Source organism: Monodelphis domestica, chromosome 8 (genome assembly GCF_027887165.1).
Source record: "Monodelphis domestica isolate mMonDom1 chromosome 8, mMonDom1.pri, whole genome shotgun sequence".
In the NCBI taxonomy this organism is placed as follows: Eukaryota; Metazoa; Chordata; class Mammalia; order Didelphimorphia; family Didelphidae; genus Monodelphis; species Monodelphis domestica.
In genome coordinates this window covers 157,387,421-157,401,429 of record NC_077234.1, presented here as the reverse complement: position 1 = coordinate 157,401,429, position 14,009 = coordinate 157,387,421, and positions in this window count along the sequence as shown.

Genomic DNA, 14,009 nt, shown 5'->3' with positions numbered 1-14,009 from the left:
CACACCTAGCAGATTGACTAACATGACAGCAAAGGGTAGTAATAAATGTTGGAGGGGACATGTAAAAATTGGGACATTAATGCATTGCTGGTGGAGTTGTGAATTGATCCAACCATTGTGGAGGGCAATTTGGAACTATGCTAAAGAGTGTCTGCCCTTTGACCCAGCCATAGCACTGCTGGATTTTTACCCTGAAGAGATAATAAGTAAAAAGGCTAGTACAAGAATATTCATTGCTTCACTCTTTGTGGTGGCAAAAAAACTGGAAAATGAGGGGATGCCCTCCAATTGGGGAATGACTGGACAAATTGGGGTATCTGTTGGTGATGAAATGCTATTGTGCCCAAAGGAATAATAAACTGGAGGAATTCCATGTGAACTGGAATGACCTCCAGGAATTGATGCAGAGTGAGAGGAGCAGAACCAGGAGAACATTACACACAGAGACTGATAGACTGTGGTACAATCAAATGTAATGGATTTCTCCATTAGTAGCAATGCAATGATCGAGGACAACTCTGAAGGACTGTGAAAAAAGAATACTATCTGCATTCAGAGGAAGATATGTGGGAGTAGAAACACAGAAGAAAAACAACTGCTTGATTACATGGATCAATGGCAATACGATTGGGCAAGTGGAATCTAAACGATCACCATAGTGCAAACATCAACAACATGGAAATAGGTTTTGATTAAAGACACATGTAAAACCTAGTGGAAATGTGTGTCAGCTACAGCAGGGGTGTTGGTGGGGGGAGGATGGAACATGATTTTTGTAACCAGTGGAAAATGTTCTAAATTGACTAATTAAATAAAATTTTAAAAATTAATTAAAAAAAATAAAATGATAGTTTCAACTAACTTTTTAGTTGACTTTCTAGAATTTTCCATATATTCAATCATGTCCTCTACAGAGGTAGCTTTAATACCTTCTACCCATTCTGATTCCTCTAATTTATTTTCCTTCTTTTGCTATTACTAACATTTCTAATACTATGTTGAAAAAATATTGGTGATGATGGACATCCTTATTTCATGGCAGATCTTCTTGGAAAGACTAAAGAATCCCATCCCCATTACAAATAATTGCTGGTGGTTTTGATAAATGTTTCATCATTTAAAAAAATAATTCATTAGCACCTAGTCATTTTGGTTTTTTTAGTAGGAATGAATTTTATATTTTGTTAAAAGTTTTTTTTCTATATCTATTGACATAATAATATGTTTTAAAAATATTTTTGCTCTTGAAATTATTAATTATGTTAATAGTTTTCCTTATATTAAACTACCCATTCATTGCTGGTATAAATTCTGTTTGGTCACAATGTGTTATCTTTGTCACATATCTGTGACATGTTGTTGTCTCCTAGGTAGTATTTTATTTAAGATTTTTTCATCCATTTTCACTAATGAGATTGGTCTATAATTTTCTTTCTCTGTTTTTGCTTTTCCTAGTTTCAGTATTAGCACCATATTTGTTTTGTTAAAAGGAATCTCGTGAAACTTCTTTAACTATAATGTCAAATAAATTGACTATTAGAATTAGTTGATTATAAAATATTTAGTCCATCAGGTCAATACTTTTTTCTAAGGAAGTTCATTTATGGCTTGTTCAATTTTATTTTCTAAAATAGGCTTATTTAGATACTCTGTTCTTGCTCAGATAGTCTAGGCAATTAATTTTTATAGCTCTTCCATTTCTTTTTCATTGTTAAATTTATTTTTGTAGAATTGAACAAAATAATTCCTAATAATTATTATGATTTTATCTTCATTGGTGGTATATTCACTTTTTTCCATTTTAAATACTAGTAAATTGGTTTTCTTTACTATCTCTATCATAATATCAAACAATCATTTATCAATTTTGTTGATTTTTTAAAAAAGATCAACTCCAGAGTTTATTAATTCAATTTGTAGTTTTTTATTACATTCAGTTTTATTGATCTCACCTTTAATTTTTAGGATTTCTAATTTAGTATTTGGTTGAGAATTTTTAATTTGTACTTTTTTTAGTTTTTTTAAATTTCACTCCCAATTCAATGATATTTTTTCTATTTTATTAATATAAACATTTATAGATAAATATTTACCTCTAATTACTACTTTCCACATATCCCAGAGGTTTTGGTATATTTTTTCATTATTATCATTCCCTTTAATGAAATTATTTATGGTTTCAATAACTGGTTTCAATAATTCTTTAATCTACTGATTCTTAAAAAGTTAGTCTCTAGTTTTTTTTTTGGTTTGTTTGTTTCCAGGGTCCTTTATTATATATAATTTTAATTGCATTACAGTCAGAGAAGGATGCATTTAATACTCAGTTTTTCTCCATTTAACTATAATATTTTTGTGACCTAATATGTAGTCAGTTTTTTTAAAGGTGTCATATACTGCTGAGAAGGTCTACATTTTTTGTTCCCCTTAAATTCTCTCCGAGTATCTACCATATTTAACTTATCTATGATTCTGTTGATCTCCATAATTTAGTTAGATTTATCTGGTTCTGAGAGAGGGAGATTAAAGTCCCTCACTAAAATTATTTTATCAAATTTGGTTGATAATCTATTAGTTTTCCTTTATCTTAAAAATTATTTAATTGATGAATTTAGAGTATTTTTCCATGATTACAAAAATCATGTTCTTTCCCTCCACTCCCCCCAACCCCTTCCTGTAGCCAACAAACAATTCCACTGGGTTTTACCTGTGCCATTGTTCAAGACCTATTTCAATATTGATTTTTGCACTATGGTGATCATTTAGGGTTTATAACCCCATAATATCCCCATTGACCCATGTGATCAAGTAGTTGTGTTTCTTCTGTGTTTCTACTCCCACAGTTCTTCCTCTGGATGTGGATAGTATTCTTTCTCATAGATCCCTTCGGGTTGTTCAGTATCACTGCATTGCCACTAATGGAGAAGTCCATTATGTTCGATTGTACCACAGTGTTTCAGACTTTGTGTACAATGTTTTCCTGGTTCCTTTTTCTCTGCATCACTTCCTAGAAGTTGTTCCAGTCTCCATGGAATTCCTCTACTTTATTATTCCTTGCAGCACAATAATATTCCATCACCAACATATACCACAATTTGTTCAGCCATTCCCCAATTGAAGGGCATTCCCTCATTTTCCAATTTTTGGCCGCCACAAAGAGCGCAGCTATGAATATTCTTGTACAAGTCTTTTTCCTTACTATCTCTTTGGGGTACAAACCCAGCACTGCTATGGCAGACAGTCTTTTATTGCCCTTTGGGCATAGTTCCAAATTGCCCTCCAGAATGGTTGGATCAATTCACAAGTCCACCAGTAATGAATTAGTGTCCCTACTTTGCCACATCCCCTCCAGCATTCATTACTTTCCATAGCTGTCATGTTAGCCAATCTGCTAGGTGTGAGGTGATACCTCAGAGTTGTTTTGATTTGTATTCCTCTGATTATAAGAGATTTAGAACACTTTTTCCTGTGCTTATTAATAATTTTGATTTCTTTATCTGAAAATTTCCTAATCATGTCCCTTGCCCATTTATCAGTTGGGGAATGGCTTGATTTTTTTTGTATGATTGATTTAGCTCTTTACAAATTTGAGTAATTAGAAGTTTGTTAGAGGTTTTTGTTATGAAGATTTCCTCCCCAATTTGTTGCTTCCCTTCTAGTTTTGGTTGCATTAGTTTTGTTGGTACAAAATCTTTTTAATTTAATGTAATCAAAATTACTTATTTTACATTTTGTGATTTTTTTTCTAACTCTTGCTTGGTCTTAAGATCTTTCCTTTTCCAAAGATCTGATTAATATACTATCCTGTGTTCACCTAATTTGCTTATAGATCCCTTCTTTATATGCAAGTCAATCACCTATTCTGAGTTTATCTTGGTTTAGGGTGTGAGATATTGATCCAAACCGAATCTCTCCCATACTGTTCTCCAGTTTTCCCAGCAGTTTTTGTCAAATAATGAATTTTTGTCCCAAAAGCTGGGAGCTTTGGGTTTATCATAGATTGTCTTGTTGAGGCCACTTACCCCAAGTCTATTCCATTCATCCTCCCTTCTGTCTTTTAGCCAGTACCATATTGTTTTGTTGACTATTGCTTTAGAGTATAGTTTGATATCTGGTACTGGCCCCCTTCTTTCACACTTTTTTCAATATTTCCCTTATTATTCATGATTTTTGTTCTTCCAAATGAACTTTGTTTTGTTTTTTCTAGTTCCATAAAAAAAAGTTGTTTGATAGTTCGATGGGTATGGCACCAAATAAATAAATTAGTTTGGGTATGATTATAATTTTTATTATGTTAGCTCATCCTACCCATGAACAATTTATATTTTTCCACTTATTTAGCTCTAGTTTTAACTGTGTGGATAGTAATTTGTAGTTGTGTTAAGATAGTTTTTGTGTTTGTTTTAGCAGATAGATTCCTAAATATTTTATATTATCTAGACTGATTTTAAATGGAATTTCACTTTCTAACTTGCCACTGATATGTGTTGGAAATATATAGAAATGCTGATGATTTATGTGAGTTTATTTTGTAAACTGCGACTTTGCTAAAGTTGTTGATTATTTCCACTACTTTTTTGGTGGATTCTCTAGGATTCTTTAAGTAGACTATCATATCATCTGCAAAGAGTGATATCTTGGTCTCTTTATTGCCTATTTTAATACTTTCAATTTCTTTTTCTTCTCTAATTGCAACTGTTAGTCTTTCTAGTACAATGTTAAATAATAAAGGTGATAATGGGCATCCTTGTTTCACTCCTTATCTTATTTGGAATGTTTCTAATTTATCTCCATTGCAAATGATGTTTGCTGATGGTTTTAGATATATACTGTTTATTTTTTTAGGAGTTTATTATTTTTAGCAGTCTGAGGTCCCCGGCTCCACCTCCTCCAAGTCAAGTACCACTGCCAAAGTCCCTCTCACATGAAGTGACGTGAAATATAAAGGCAGTTCTTTACAATCACTTGTGTCTCAAATGTACCAATGGTTGCTTAAACTTGGCTTTGGACAGCCCAGGGGGTCAGTCAGCTGTTTCTTATTTGTCACTTGCTAGCATACATGGTTCATAGACCTTCCTCCCCCCATACTTAATCCTTAAGTGGGGGTGTATACATTCCTGGTTGCTAAAATTCTTAAGACTAAGCAGGGTGGAGTAAATCTAAAATTCACACTTAGCATCTCACCTGATTCCCCTGTTTTTTGATATGTACTTCCTTCTGGGTATCCCTCACTTCTTTTAACCTTTTACTTTCCTTCCTTTCAATCTCTCATTTCTCTTAGCCCTTAAGATCCTTAAGGATACTCTTCATCCCTTCCTTATTCTATTCCATTTTCCCTTCCCCACTATTTATCTGTAGGTTTAGATTTTTTGCTCTTCTAATTTTGTATGTTGTTTTCTCTTTATTCCTATTCTGATAAGAGGAGAGTTCTAGTACTACCTACTCTCTACTCCTTCCTCCCCCTATTTGTGGCAGGTCCTCCATTCAATCTTCCTTCATATAGGAAAGCTATCCCATCCTACCATCCTAATGTACTCCACTACTATTTTTTCTCATTCCATTACATTCATCTTGACCTCAAGTCTTGTATCCATTCTTGTCCCTTGAAAATGCATAGGCAATGATGCCATTTGCAGGGACCAGAAATGACATTTCCCCATAAAGGAATCACACAATTTGACAAAGTGACCCAAGTCTCTTATGATTAGTCTTTCATCTTTACTTTGTATGTTTCTTATAGATCAAATTTTCTTTTGAGTTTCCCCCAAGGAATAGTTCCATTTTCTACCTTTTATGTTTACTTTTGTTGGATATGTTTTTTTTTTTTATTTTAAGCCCAGTTCTTTTACTCTACAAAATGTTGAATTCTGAACCCTGAATTCCTTTAGTGTTATAGCTGGAACACCTTAAGCTATTCTGATTGTAGCTCCATAGTAATAAGCTGGTTTTGCTGTTGTTATTGTTACTTAAAACTATTTTCTCCTTAACTTAAGCACTATGTAACTTAGCAATGGTGTTTCTGGGCATTATCACCTTCAGATGTCTTTCAGATGGTAATTGGTGAATTCTTTACATTTCTGTTTTAACCTTAGATTCTACAATTTCTTGGCAGGTTTGCTTGATTATTTATTGAAGTATCATATCTAAAGTCTTCTTTTGATTGTAACTTTCTTGGATTCTACCTACCTTCATCTATTTTCTTGTGATAAGTTTCATATTCTCTTCTATTGTTTCTTTATTTTGATTTAGAGTTATTTCTTGTTGTCATTTACTTCCCAATGTCTAATTCTAGTTTTTAATAAATTACTTTCTTCTGTGAATTTTCTGGCTCTCTTTCCATTTGTGTGATTTTCCTTTCATAATTATCTTGATTTTATTGCATTGCTCTTATTTTTTCTTAATTTTCCCTCAATCTCTTTGCTTTGTTTTTTGATGTCTTTTTAAAGCACTTCCAAAAGCTCTTTTTGAACTTGTGGTGATTTATTGCTTTTCTTTGCTATTTTTCATGTAGGCATTTTTGCACCATTTTCCCCTGAGTTTGAGTCAATGTCTTCTCTGTCCCATCATAGATATGAATAGTTGAGTTCTTTCTATTTAGGAGGTTCATTATTTTTTTTAAATTTTAGCAGCTAGGGTAATAGAATTAATTAATGGCTTTTTGCTGCAGTCCCATGGTTTCTAGAGTTGTAGGCATTAGGGCGTTTTTTCTGCTTGTTTTTTTCCTGGATCCTTTTTATTCTTTCCAGTTTTTTATAGTCCAGGGTCTTATGTAATCCCAGGTCCCCTGTTCAAGCTTCAGTCCATGATTGACCTCAGCTGTTCCATACAGGGCCCCTGTGGGCAGATTTGCCATTATAACTGCAAGCAAATATTCCATCTCTTGTGGCAGCAGCCAGAGACTCTGCTCTCCTAGAAATGGCCATAGTGATGGGGCCCCAATTATTCATCAACCACATTCACCAGTATGTATTCCTTCCTTATCTTCTTCTCCCATGTCACAATTAGGATAGAACAGGTGTCTTTTTGGGTTCTTTGGGCCCACAAAGTCCCTTGTTTATTAGCAGTGAGGCTTGTGGTCCTGCCTTCAAGGCCAGGTGCCCATAGGCTTTATGGTGTCCACACCTTCAATCTCCATCTGTGGGGGCAAAGGAGGTCTCTGAGTCTTCATCAATGCATCTATAAATCATTTTTAAAACATTAAATAATGCCCAAATGTAGTTAAACCTTTTATGAAATGTATACTATCTTTGGGTTTTTATGCATTCTGGTGAAACAATCTTGAAATATATAGATATTTTACATAGGATGATTCACTGAGTAGACTATCAAGTTTCCCAAAGGATCAAAGGGGAGATTATGTGAATTTAGCATAAATCTCTACCCTTCTTTCCTTTTTAAAAGAAATGTTTTGAAAATCTATTTTGGTTTAAGATGGGGTTTAAGAACAAGGTTAGAAGTTTATCTTTATAAGGAAGTTGCCCTGTGGCTCCCTGGAATCATGGAAGACACTTCCCTCTTGTCCCACATGACTCCTGGAATCTGGAAGACTGGTCTCTGATCTGGACTGTGGTTAAGTTTGTCCAACTAGGGAGACCCAGGAAAAGTGACATCACCAGAATTGTGGATTGAAGAAGTCTGACTCTTCTTTGCTAAGAAGTAGCAGCAGTGAACAGGGACATGTGTGAGATCAGATTAGCCAGCCAACCAGCCATGTAATTTAATTATGGACTTTTTCTCTCTCCAACCAGCTTTCACTATTTAATAAATAATTATAAATTAATATTTAGTCTCAAGAAAAATTTAGTCTTAAAGTATCCTGTGGAATGCAAGTTTCTGGGCTCAGCAAAAAAGGTGAGGTTGCCATTGTATACTCTAATTCATTTCTGTAAAATCATATTTTATGGCAAGATTTTAGTATTGATAACATATTATACCCCTTTTCAAAATAATTAGAACATACTCAGTATATCAATTAAAATATTATTAGCATTTTCTTAACAGTATACCTTGAATTTCTGTTTCTGTCAAACTCTGTAATGGACCAGACACAGTTACTCAAGTAAATGGCCACTCTCTCTTCCACCTCCAAGTCTGTTTTATGTCTTTGTGTAGTAGAGTAGGAATAAAGATTATATTTGTGATCTAATTAATACATGGAATTCCCAGGCAAAGATACATCTGCCTACGACCTTTCTGAAATCATAATCTTAAGAAAGTTGCTTAGAGCACTGGGAGCCTAAATGACTTTTCTCTTTTAACTCGTTCTCATAATGTTCATTTGGCATAATCTCAAAGTTCCTCACTAATCTGCTTGGCCTTCTATGGATATTCTCCAGCTTATCAATGCACCTTCTAAAATATGACCCCTAGAATGTAAAATTGTACTCTAGGTGTCATCTAGTCATGGAAGAGTACTGTCAAACTAATCATATCCCTCTTACTTATCTTAGTAAGTTGTAAGTTTGCATGAGGTCTCTTGGCTGCAATATCATGCTTTTGGTGTTTGTTGAGCTATAGTCCATTAAAATACACAGATCCTTTTATTCAGAATAATGATTGTCCAGCCATGCCTTTCATTTGGGAAGCTGATTTTTGAAACAAAATGGCATTTATTCCCATTAGATTGTCTCTTATTTAATTCAATACACTATTTTAGACTTAGAGTTTTTTGAACTCTGACTTTTTCATCCAACATCAGTTTTGTGTCATTTGCAGACTCAATAAGGATGGTGATATGTATATCATTTATTTAAGCTACTGATTAAATTGCTGAAGACCAGAAATAAAAAAAGCTTCCTGGGGCATTCTATTAGAGACCCTCTTCAAGGTTATCTTGAACCTTTGAATCTGACATTCAACCAATTCCAAATCCATATCACTGTCCTATTGTCTGACCTATTTATTTTCAAAACAATAGCATGAAACATTTGGTTGAAAGCCTTGCTGAAATAGAGGATGTTGAATCAGCCTCTTGTACAAGTCTAGTAACTATACCAATAAAGGAAATATCTGCCATGATTTCTTCTTAATGAAATCATATTAGTTCTTTTGAGATCATTAACTTATTTTTTAATTTTTATTTTTTTGAGATTATATAACAACATAATTTTAATAATCATTTGTAACCCATGTTCTTTCCCTCCTACCCAACTTGTTTTCAAAATTCTCACCAATTCTCCCTGATCAAGGAAAGAGGGATATTGACCAATAATTTGCAGATATATTTTCTCTGTGTTTTTTATAAGATGATATTCTGCTAACCTATGGTACTTTTCCTGTTTGCCATGATATTTCTTTTTTTAATAATATTTTATTTTTCCATTACATAAAAAATAATTTTTGCATCATTAAAAAAGTTTTGAGTTCCAATTTTTCTACCTTCTTTTGATGCTCTCTTTCTTCCTCTCTCCCTGCCTCCCCTTTCCCTGAGAGAGCAATCTGATATAAATTTTACCTGTGTAATCATGTAAAATGTTTTTCCAAATGTCATTTCATGTGAGAGTTCTCAAATGGAAAAAAAGAGTAGAATCCAGAAAATAAATATAATATGTTTCAGTCTGCATTCAGATTTCAGTTCTTATTTGGAGAGCATATATATATAATATATATATATATATATACATACTGTCACTGTATTCTTCTGGTATTGCTTACTTCACTTTGCATTGGTTCGTGTCTTTCCAGATTTTTTCTGAAATCATCTTACTTGTCATTCTCATAGCACAATAATATTCCATAACTATCATATACCACAACTTGTTCAGCCATTCTCCAGTTGATGGGCAGTTTATATTTTTGTAAACATTCATCCATTTCATTTAGATTATCAAATTTATTGGCTTTTTATTAGACAAAATAACTCCTGATGATTGTTTTCATTTCTTCTTCATTGCTGGTTAATGCACCCTTTTCATTTTTGATACTGGTAATTTGATTTTCTTCTTTCCTTGTTAATTAATAATTAAGTTTTGATATATTTTCTCAGTGCTGTCATCCTCTTCAATGAAATTACTATGATTTGTTTTTTGACCAGTTTATTATTTAGATTATTTAGTTTCTACTGGGAGCCATCAGGTCATGACACCTTGACAGAGTCACACATGGTAGCTAAGGAGGCCACAAGATGTGATTGTCCACTCAGTTCCCCTTGCATGACCTCTCTCATTAACATCCCTAACCTATGGAATTGACATGATTACTATCCCCCTTACTCTCAGAAGGAATAATGTAAGAGCAAAATACCTGTACCCTAATTCTCTAAAATGTCACCAAAATATCAGACCATCAAACTCAATCCCAAAAGACTATCATTAGTTAACTTTTACTTAGGCACATAACTCCCAGTAAAACCACAGCTATAGGCCAAGCCCAGAACTTTCCCACTCACAGAAACTTATTCTCATGAAGCCAGCATACAAATCAATCATAAAGGCCCATACAAAATGTGCAGGTACATCATGTTTCATCATGCCTCAATGACTTGATTCTTCACCTTAAGAAACTTCCTAGTAAACCCTGAAAAACGACTAGTCTGATATTAAATCTGATTGTGTCCCCAGTACCTCTCAACCTCAATTGTATGATTGTTGAATTTTCTTTAAGAACTTTTGATTATTTCTTTTATTAAAAGTAATAAGTAAATTTCCTTGTTTGTTTGTAAGCTCAACTCCTCACAGGGTAATGAGAAAATTAAGCCACCTGTGATGAAATCATTTGTCTTGTGTGAAACCTTTATGCTGTCAAGAATCCATAATCAAAATATAAGAATATAGAATGTTAATCAAGTGATTTGTTAAAAGTTAATGTATCACTTTTCCAATTATCTCTATTTGGACATGTGTGTTAGGTAAGGTATCTGTGTGCCAAGATAATGGGTATAAAAATAAACACCAAGCCTGGGGATGGCAGAGCAGCTGATCAGACGCAAAGCATGCCCATGGCCATAAATGTACATCTGTCTTCCATTTGTTATTTTCTTGACTGCTCATTCCCCACCTGTCTGGAACCCCTAGAGTTGTGAGTGAGGCTGGACCTTGCCTGTGGAAAGTTTCCAAATAATTTTTAATCTCTTTGCACAGACTTTTAATTAATGTTATTTTAATTGCATTACAATCTAAAAAATGCATTTGATATTTCCACTTTTCTGTATTTGTTTCTGATGTTTTTATGTTCTAACACATGGTCTTTTTTGTGTATGTGACATGTATTGCTTAGAAAAAGATATAGTCTCTTCTATTTCCATTCAGTTTTTTCTGGAGGCCTGTCATACCTAATTTTTCTAAAATTCTATTTATCCCTTTAACTTTATTTTTAATTATTTTTACTCATATTATCTCATTTTGAGAAGGGACAGTTGAGGTCCCCAACTCATATAATTTTATTGTCTTTTTTTCTTCTGTAATTCCTTTAATTTTTCCTTTAAAAATTGGATGTTATGCTATTTAGTTCATATATGTTTAGTATTGATATCATTTCATCATCTGTTACCTTTATATGTATATAATTTCCTTCCATATCTCTTTGATTTTGTTCTTCCTAATGAATTGGACTGATTTTTTGCTACATATATAATTTTGGTTGTAATCCTATCTCTTTTGCCTTCTGGGATATCATATTCTGGGCTCTCTGATCTTTTATAGTAGAAGTGGCTAAATCTTGTGTTATCCTAAATGTGATATTTCAATTATTTCTTTCTAGGTGCTTTCTCCTTAACCTAGGAACTCCAGAATTTTACTATTACATGACTGAGAGGGTCTCTTTCTGGAAGTGATTGGTAAATTCTTTCCAATTTCCATTTTACCCTTTGTTTCTAGGATATGAGGTAGTTTTCTTGGATAATCTCTTGAAATATTATGCCCAGGTTGTTTTTTTCATAATTGCTTTTAGGCAATTTAATAATTCTTAAATTATCTTTACTCCATCTACTTTCCAGATCTATTTATTGATTTTCCAATGATAAATGTCATGATTTTTTCTATTTTTTTCATTCTTTTAATTTTATTTCTTGATATGTCATTCTCATTGGTTTCCATTTGCCTAATTCTAATTTTTAGCAAATCTTTTTAAAAATAAACTTTTGTATCATTCTTTCCATCTGAATAGTCCTACTTTTAATATTGTTTTCTTCAGTGAATTGTATGAATTTTTCCCTATTTTTCTCTTTTTTCTTTCCCATTTCTAAACTGCTAATTCTTATTTCATGATTTTCTTGCATTGCTCTCATTTCTTTTCCAATTTTTTCTTCTAACCCTTATTTAACTTTATAGTCATTTTTTGAAACTCTTTCAGAAGTTCTTTTAGGGCCTGATTCCAATTTTTTTTGAGGTTTCATTTATAGTTTTTTTGACAGTGTTATCTTCTAGGTTAATGCCATGATCTTCATTGTCCCCCAAATAAACTTCTATAGTTATTGTCTTTTTTTATTTTTTTCCTTCTTTTTTTTCCAGTGTATTATGTACTTTTCACTGCATATTAAAGTTCTACTCCACACTTCTTATGGGGCTCAGGGTTTTGCTTCTAGCTTGTTAGTCTCAGGATCAACTTCTGCCTTTAAACTGTAAGGAGTCTTCACTGTTGCCTTGACTAGTAGATGGCCTTGCTGTCTGCTTGCACAGGGGAGGAGTTTCACTGTTTTTTTGTTTGTTTGTTTTTGCACAATTTGCACAATTGGGCCTCACTGGTGGCTTATTCAGTGGGGAGTCTTAGCTACCATGGATGGCCTCAACTTCTGGCTGGCTCTGAGTATGATGCCTCACTGGCCTTCCTGGGGTTGGGGTTTTACTGCTGGTCAGAACTAGAGGTGCAGCCTTCCCAGTAGCTTGTCTTGGGGGTTTGGGGCTCATTCCTAGCCTACACTATGTGGGACCTTTTTAGCAGCCTGCACTGGGGGTGGTCAATATCCAATGGAGGCCTCCCTCTACCCAGCCAGCCACTGGCTATCTTTGGGTTGAGGTTTCTCTGCAGTTGGGGCAAGAACTTGAGCTTCCTCCACTAGGGTGCTGCCTGACCTGGCTTAGCCTGCTTGCTCAAGACTAAGCTTCCCTCCCACCCCAGGGAGATGGCGCTCTTTCTGCTGATTCTCTGAGCTCTTCTGAGGAGAGCTCCTTCGTTACTCAAAAATCCAGTTAGAGGCTTTGTTTTAAAAGTCATTTGGGGAGACATCAGGGAAGTTCCATCTCTTTCCACCATCTTGGCACCAAAATTCTTGCCAAGATAGTTTAGAAATTGTTGACCAGGGCTCAACCCTTATCTTTGCCAGTCTTTCTACATCCACAAATATGGGTCTAGGGAATAGAACAAATCATGGGAAAGCAAAGGTTTCCATACTATCTTAGCTATCAGGTCCTTATTGGCCATTAATGATCTTTTTTTTTATGTCAGTTACTAATGAGAGGCACTTGATAGAGAAAGACAGAAATGTAATAGTCCCTTCTCTGAAGAATCCTCATTCTATTGTGGGAGATGATGACAGATACAAAATAATTTCAAAGTAAATCTTCTCTATGGTTTTAGTTAATAGAATATTACTTTTTTAGTAAAGAGAAAAAAAACAAATATCATGCTTCCTTAAGTCCCTATCCTCTAAATGCATTTCTTCATTTCTAAAGGTCAAGTAAAAGAAATACATTTAAACTCTTTTTTATAGAATGATCCAAGTAAAGAGATTCAATTCCATTTTATTTATTATTTATTTATTTTTTAAAACTCTTGCCATTTGTTAGAATAATAGTAAGAACTAGGCTTTTGGGTTTAGGTGACTACCAGGGTCACACAGCTAGGAAATGTCTAATGCCAGATTTGGTTCCAAATCATTCCAACTCCAATCTGTTGCTCTATCCAATGTGCTGCCTAACTGTTCTTTCAATTCACTTTCAAAAGAATACTCAGGTCTTTTTGTTAATTACTACCTATGTGCAAATCACTATAGGTTCCCCATAATTATCTCAAAATGGTCCAAGTAGTGCCTTTTGAGTCTAAGAATCTGGTCATCTTGACAGAAATGTTCAATA